The sequence below is a fragment of the Octopus bimaculoides genome, chromosome 2 (genome assembly GCF_046866305.1).
Source record: "Octopus bimaculoides isolate indiv1 chromosome 2, ASM4686630v1, whole genome shotgun sequence".
Taxonomy (NCBI): domain Eukaryota; kingdom Metazoa; phylum Mollusca; class Cephalopoda; order Octopoda; family Octopodidae; genus Octopus; species Octopus bimaculoides.
The window spans coordinates 63,951,890-63,959,389 of record NC_142929.1 but is presented as its reverse complement, the minus strand read 5'-3'; the positions used below and the strand labels follow the sequence as shown (position 1 = coordinate 63,959,389).

Sequence of the window (7,500 nt, the reverse complement as noted above, 5' to 3'; positions counted from 1 at the left end):
AGTATTACAAAAGAATACGACATATACCAGTTCGACATATACCAGTTCGGCATATACCAGTTCGTGACAATTATCATTATTGAGTGAGAGAACAGTGCATGACATCAGTAACACTGGGGTACAAATATACGAAGCCTAATATACACATCATGACTAAATGTTTCATAAGGGTACACCAGGCACATGCATCACAACCTTATGTGCGTAACATGGTGATCTCATATCAAGATAAACAACACATGATCTTGCAAGTGGGAACCAGTTAGAATTTTCTTCAGGTCGAATAGACCAGACCATCCTGCTCAAAAGGTCTTTGAATAAACGTTGTTTAAGAATGATAAACGAAACACCCATGTTTCCAGAGGTGAATCATTGAAACCGCAAAGAATTCCTCTCAACACATGGCGGTGATGCTCCCCCACTACTTCTGCTCGTGATCATAGATACACATATCGTAAGTCACCAAGGTACAGGCTTAACTAGTTGAGGTCAAACAACTGACAGGCATATCTGTGATACTGAGCAAAATATTTGCTGTAGCCCATCTTTTATACCAAGACAAAACAATGTACATGATAACACTTCTATTCAGTTAAGATCAAAAGCTATGGCAGCCAATGTCTGGTACTGCATCAAGGCATCCTATTATTATTATTATTATTATTATTATTGTTGTTGTTGCTGTTGTTGCTGTTGTTGTTGTTGTTGTTGTTGTTGTTGCTGTTGTTGTTGTTGTTGTTGTTGTTGTTGTTGTTGTTATTATTATTATTATTATTATTATTATTATTATTATTATTATTATTATTATTATTATTATTATTATTCGAAATGCTTAGCGCTACGTTCTAAGTTCAAATTCCGCCGAGGCTGACTTTGCCTTTCATACATTCGAGGTCGATAAATTAATTACCAGTGAAACACATATTTTTTAGGCCTTGTGCCTATAATAGAAAAGATTATTGTTATTATTGTTATTATTATGATTATTATTATTATTATTATTATTATTATTATTATTACTATTATTATTATTATTATTATTATTATTATTATTATTATTATTATTATTATTATTATTTTATGTTTGACTTTTGTTTTGCATTTGTACAAGTTGGATCCAAGTCTCACCCAGAGACCTCAAGAGACAACAAGTTAGAAGTTCATGTAGGTGTTATGCCTAGGGTACCATATATTTGGATTTGTACAGTTTTGTTCAAGTGAATGTTTAAGAAACCATAAGAAAATTATGTTTGCTTTAAAATTTGAGATCACATAGACAGTATTTTACGTAGGATATGGGCAGTTCCCATGAGCACTATCTTTTGGACTTCAGCCATTTTGGGGTTTCCTGGTATCTGAGCTAGGTAGTAATCAGCCCGTTTCGCTGTCATTCCCAGGGCACCTATGACAATAGGTATTGTTTTCGTCTTCAGATTCCACATTTTGCTAATTTCTATTTCAAGATCTTTATATTTGCTCAGTTTTTGGTAGGTCTTGACAGATACGTTTATATCAATTGGGACAGTCATATCAATGAGGAGGCATGATTTTTGTCTGAAGTCTTTCAGTATGATGTCTGGCCTATTTGCGTCTATCTTTCTGTCAGTTTGAATGGTGAAGTTCCAGAGGAGTGCAATGTGATCATTTTCAAGTACTGGGGGTGGTTTGTGTTCCCACCAGTTTTTATCATGGGGCAAGTCCAGGTTTTTGCATATTACCCAGTGAATATATTGTGCAGCTCTATCATGCCTGTTGAGATACTCTGTAGGCGCAAGCAGACTGCACATGGAGACAACATGATCGATGGTCTCATTTTGTTGTTGGCATATACGACATAATGGGGAGCTGCCGTTCTTTAATATGTTGGCCTGGTAGTTCTTTGTAGGTAGGCATTGATCTTGGGCTGCTATGATAAACCCCTCTGTTTCTGATTTCAATCCAGAGGCCATTAACCATTGGTGGGTAAGGGCTTTGTCAATATCTGCATTATTCGCTCTCTTTGGGTATTTGCCATTCAGAGGTTTTCCATGCCATTTTTCAGTCATAATAGCTAAGGCAGCAATTTTAGCACGGGTTTTCAAGCGCTTAGCTTTTTCTGTAGGTGTTTCTAGTTCGTCTAATTCTTGAATTTGTTGCAATTGGAATTCACTTAGATATTCCTTTGCCTGTTTTGTTACTGAGTAAGATGCTTTCTTGCTTTCATATTTTAAGACAAGTTTTAGCATCCAGTCCTCAGAGTTTTTCATATAGGTGTCTAGGCCAATTGTGGCTACCTTCATTGATAATGCCAGCTGTAGTAGTCCTCGACCTCCCTCTTTTCTTGGCAGATAAAGACGTTCTATATCTGCCTTAGGGTGGTGCATTCTATGCATTGTCAACAGTTTTCGTATTTTTCTGTCAACATTACATATTTCAGTAATTGACCAGTTAACGATGTTGAAACTGTAAGTCACGACTGGTATGGCTAGAGCATTGATCGCTTCGATCCTGTTTCTCGCGTTCAGCTCTGTCTTCAGTATTGCTCTCACCCTGCGATAACATTCTCTTCTGATCCTTTCCCTCATCACTGAGTGCTTGATATTGTCCCCTTCAATTACCCCTAGGTATTTGTAGCTCTCCGCTGGTTCTAACTCTTTTATGACATTTTGCTGGTCAAGGTTCACATTAGATGTATTTGTCATTTTTCCTTTGATAAAGATAGCTTTTGCACATTTATCAAGGCCAAATTGCATCCTGATGTCATCACTGAATTGTTTAACTATCGCTAGTAGGCCTTTGAGTTGTTGGTCATTTTTTGCAAAGAGCTTTAAATCATCCATGTAAATGAGATGATTTATATTTTTATCAAATATTTTATAACCATACTGTGCATCATTGAGCAATTTTGAGAGCGGTATTAGGGCTAGACAGAAGAGGAGTGGTGATAGTGAGTCACCCTGGAAAATGCCACATGAAATTCTTACATCTCCAGCATTTAGAGATTCATTGTCATTGTTCAACATCAGTGTGGTTCTCCATGATCTCATACTTACAGATAAAAAGTTTCGCAGAGTAGGAGCTATTTTATACATTTCCAGACATTTCCTAATCCAGCTATGTGGTAGGCTATCAAAGGCCTTTTTATAGTCTATCCAGGCTATTGACAAGTTTTTGTGTCGCTTGTGACAATCTTCTAAGATCATCTTATTGATGAGTAGCTGATCTTTACAACCATAAGATCCACGTTTACATCCCTTTTGCTCATTAGGGAATATGCTACTTTCTATTAAAAAACTATAGGTGTACTCGGTTAGGACAGATGTTAGCGTCTTATACATTGTTGTTAAGCAGGTTATGGGGCGATAATTTTTTGGTTCGTTTGTTTCCTCATTTTTTGGAAGCAGGAATGTTAAACCATTAACTAGCCAAGAGGGCATCAAACTAGGATTTTGCAAAACATCGTTGTAAAGTTTTGTTAGCAGTTCATGGCTTTCTGGGAAGGCATTCAACCAGAAGTTAGGAATTTTATCCTTTCCTGGAGACTTCCATTTGCTTGACCTCCTGAGAGCAGATCTTATATCTTCTACCCTGACCCCCTCCCACTTTTGCTCCTCTAAGGAGTCTAGGTCTGTAGCTATTCTATCAATCCAAGGGGCCTTTTCATTGTGTGTTTTATCTTCTGCCCAGATTTTATTCCAAAATTCTTGCACTTCTTCTTTTGATGGGACAGACTTTATTGTTACTGGTGTTTTCCCTATCTTCCTGTAGAAATTTTTGGGGTTATTTTTGAACATGTTATTATCTCGGAAGAATTTAACACGCTTTTCATACCTTGCTATGCGGGCAGCTTTAGCACATACCTTTTGCTTGATGGTTTCTATGGTGGCATCAATGTCAACTATGGTTTTCATGTTATATTTTTTCTTTAGTTTTGGGGTCTTTGTAGGTTTGATACTCTTGTCAAATTTAAGGTTTTTCAAACATTCTATGTCAGATCTAAGCAGCTTAATTTGGTGTTGAATGCGTTCTTGCCAAGAAGGCTTTTTGTGGGAGTGTTGTCTTTTTCTAATCTTTTCACCACATAGAATCGTTGAGATTCTTGCGGATGCATAGTACAGGTGGTTGAGATCTGTAATATCAACATCATTAGCTGAAATTATATCCTTAAGTGCAAGGCGGATTTTACCAATTATTTTCAGGTTTTGGTTAGAATTGCGAATTTTGGGGAGAGTGTCGCGTTCATTCATACTAGTTTCTTTAATTTTCAGCCATTCAATCATGATTTGATTTTTTAGATCATGTAGTTCTGTTGCGTCGATTTCTGTATGACTTCCTTCATCTATTTGATTTTCACCTGCCTTAGTGTTTATGGTTGGTTCAGAGAGTATTTTATTTTGCCTATCAGTTACCTTAACTCTTTCAATTATTACTGTATTTTCATCAGCCTTGGGCTGGTTTATAATTATTTCCTCTGTAGTATCTTCTTTAGCTGCAGTTTCATTCTTTTTATCCTTTACTGCTTGCTTAATTTGGTCAATCTCTACTTCAGTTAGTAATTTTTTTTTTATAATGTTTCTTCTGACGTTGGCAAGTTTATTACTGTCTATGTAGGGTCTTACTGCAAGGTGTTTCTGTCTCCAGTTTAAGTAGGTTTGTACAGTATTAGATTTATCTGTAGGGAAATATATGGCACGGTAGAAGGCTCTAAGAACTTCTTTATTATCTTCCCTAGACCATTTTTCATTCTTTTTCTTTTGGTTATTTGATGACGAGCATGGATGGCCATCTGTTGGAATATTCCGGTTGTGGGGTACTTCCAGCTCCTGTGTGTCGGGAAGATTTGAACCAGTAGCAGATTTCTCGTCTCGGATCTGGTTCATTATCCGAGTAAGTGGTCCTTTATAATCCGGTCTATGACCATTGCGGTTTATATTTTGTTTTATTACCAGTGAGGCATAACAAGCTTCGACGTTGACGCTAGGGGACGGATCTGTCTGTTTAGGGTAAGTTTTTTGAGACAACACCGTCTCCGAGCTTTCGTGACGAAGCTTCTTAAGGCTAGCAGATCTATTTCGAGTGAGTGGCCCTTTGTGATTCGGTCGATAACCACTCTGGTTTGTGATCTGCCTTGTTATCATTGAGGCATGACGAGCTTTGGCGTTGACATTCGGGGACGGATTTGTCTGTTTAGGGTCAGTTTTTTGAGACAACACCGTCACCGAGTTCTCAGCATGTAAACATTGCTCGTAGCGTAGTTTTTTAAGGCTAGCAGATCGGTATTCATCTGTATTTTTTTTGTTGATAGATTTATCTCCAGGCATAGTGTATTTTTGTGTGTGTGTGGCGTTTTAAACTTATGAATGGTTCACTGTCTGTATTTGTTCACAAAATGAAAATAAACAAAGAAGAAAGAAAAAAAGTTTTGGTTTTGCTTCGTTTGTGATATGTGTTTTCGTATCCGTAAGTGTGTCCTGTGATTTTTACGTAGTTCTGTAAACATTAAGATGCATGTGTAGTTCTATGGGTATCAAAACGTATATATCATTGTGTACACGTTCAAGTGTATGCGTAATTATTCAATATATGTACTTACTATTTTGTTCCATTTCTTTTTTTTATATAGTTTGTAAACTTTCCGGTGTTGGTTTTGCGTGTGTGATCGCACGTGTTTCATTGAGACATCGTGCATAGGAGGTCCTGTGCTTTGTATTGCAGTGAAATTTCATTTTTTAAGAATAAAAAATATTCTTAAAAAAATTATCTTCGTTAAAAGACCGCTTCCTTCAAATCTTCCACCGGTTCTTTTGGCTAATTCCATCGATGTTATTGGATTAGATATGTTTTTGTATAGGGAGCCCGGTGTAGCACATCCATGTTGTTATTCATTATTATTATTATTATCTTATTATTATTATTATTATTATTATTATTATTATTATTATTATTATTATTATTATTATTATTATTATTATTAAGGCGGCGAGCAGGCAGAATCGTTACCACGCCGAGCGAAATGCTTTGCGGCATTTCGTCTGCCGCTACGTTCTGAGGTCAACTTTGCCTTTCTTTCTTTCGGGGTCGATGAATTAAGTTCCAGTGAAATTCTGGGTTCATATCTTCCCACAAAATGGCGGCTCCTGTGGCAAAATTTGAAACCATTATTATTGTTATCATGATTATGATCATGGTCATAATCATCATGATCATCATGATCATGATCATCATCATTACAAATATCGCTTAAAGTTATTTGTATTGTAATTATAATTTGTAACGATAGCTAGCATCATCCTCATCAACAGTAACTGCATCAATAGCAACACCATCACCGCCACTACCACTGCCATCATCATCGCCATCATCTTTATCATCACCATCATCATCAGTAGCAAAAATAACATCGTCAATATAATCTCCACCAACTTCACCGTCGTGGTCCTAATAATTATAAGTATATTATGAGCTCGATGATCCTCATCATTAGTAAAAGTTAATCCGCTGATAAGATAATAAAGACTTACCAACTCATTGTCAATCAGCTTATAGTAAATAGCTAGCTTCAATATTTTTCCCCAGCCATTGGTCATATACGCCGTTGTAACCACAATGTTTTCTGTTCGCTTTTTCTCTTTTTCATCGTTTTGTATTATATAGACATAGTGAACTGTGTCCGCGTCCTGCAAGAATTACAACAAAATGCTATATTAATTATATATACATATATATATTGAATCTAGAAATAATTCAAATATAACTGCGTATAATCACAATCTGAAAAGGGAAAAACCCTCGCAAGTGCAGTATAATTATTCTAAAAACCTAACTTACAAACTTATATTGGGAAAAAATATTTGTTCTTACAAAATGTGAGGTATGTATTTTTTTCTAATTTAGGCGTTGTTTCTTTTTATCTAACTTTCATTCATATCCACGTTCTTGGTATATCTTTTGTAAACCAAACTTCAAATCTATATTCTTTTATTTATTACATTGTTTTCGTTAACAACAGCCATCTCCTTGGAAAAAAATGATATGCATGACAATTATTCTTAAAAAATAGAGAAGCCCCACTTTAAATTAAATAGCCTTTGTATTATATTATAGTCATTTAACTAATTTATTAAATGAGTTCATCTCTGAAAGTTATAATTTATTTACCTGGAAAACCCGTTCCATAGCAAATGTTTCTTAGGAACTCATTGTCTCCCAAGACTCTGGTTCTCAGCGAATCCTAGAATGACCTGTAGAGAGATAAGCTCTATTTATACATTACACACACACACACACACACACACACACACACACACACACACACACACACACACACACACACACACACACACACACACACATACACACACACACACACTCACATATACACACACATATGTATACATGCATACACATACACATACATGTACGTGTATATGTGAACATATGTATCTGTATACATGTGCGTGTGTGTGTGTATATATATATATAGAGAGAGAGAGAGAGAGAGAGAGAGAAAGAGAGAGAGAA

At 36.0% G+C, this 7,500-nt stretch overlaps 1 protein-coding gene across 3 annotated transcripts in view; it reads left to right on the top strand.

Moving 5' to 3' along the window:
• Positions 1-7,500, top strand: part of LOC128251080 (uncharacterized) — a 334,287-nt gene that overhangs the window by 176,338 nt on the left and 150,449 nt on the right. The window contains exon 1 of one of the 3 annotated variants that reach the window (XM_052977438.2): positions 6,507-6,850. The exons of the other annotated variants lie outside the window; for them this stretch is intronic. The gene's annotated coding sequence lies outside the window, so the exon portion shown is untranslated. Of the gene's footprint in view, positions 1-6,506; positions 6,851-7,500 lie in introns of those variants that run through there. 3 annotated transcript variants of the gene reach the window in all.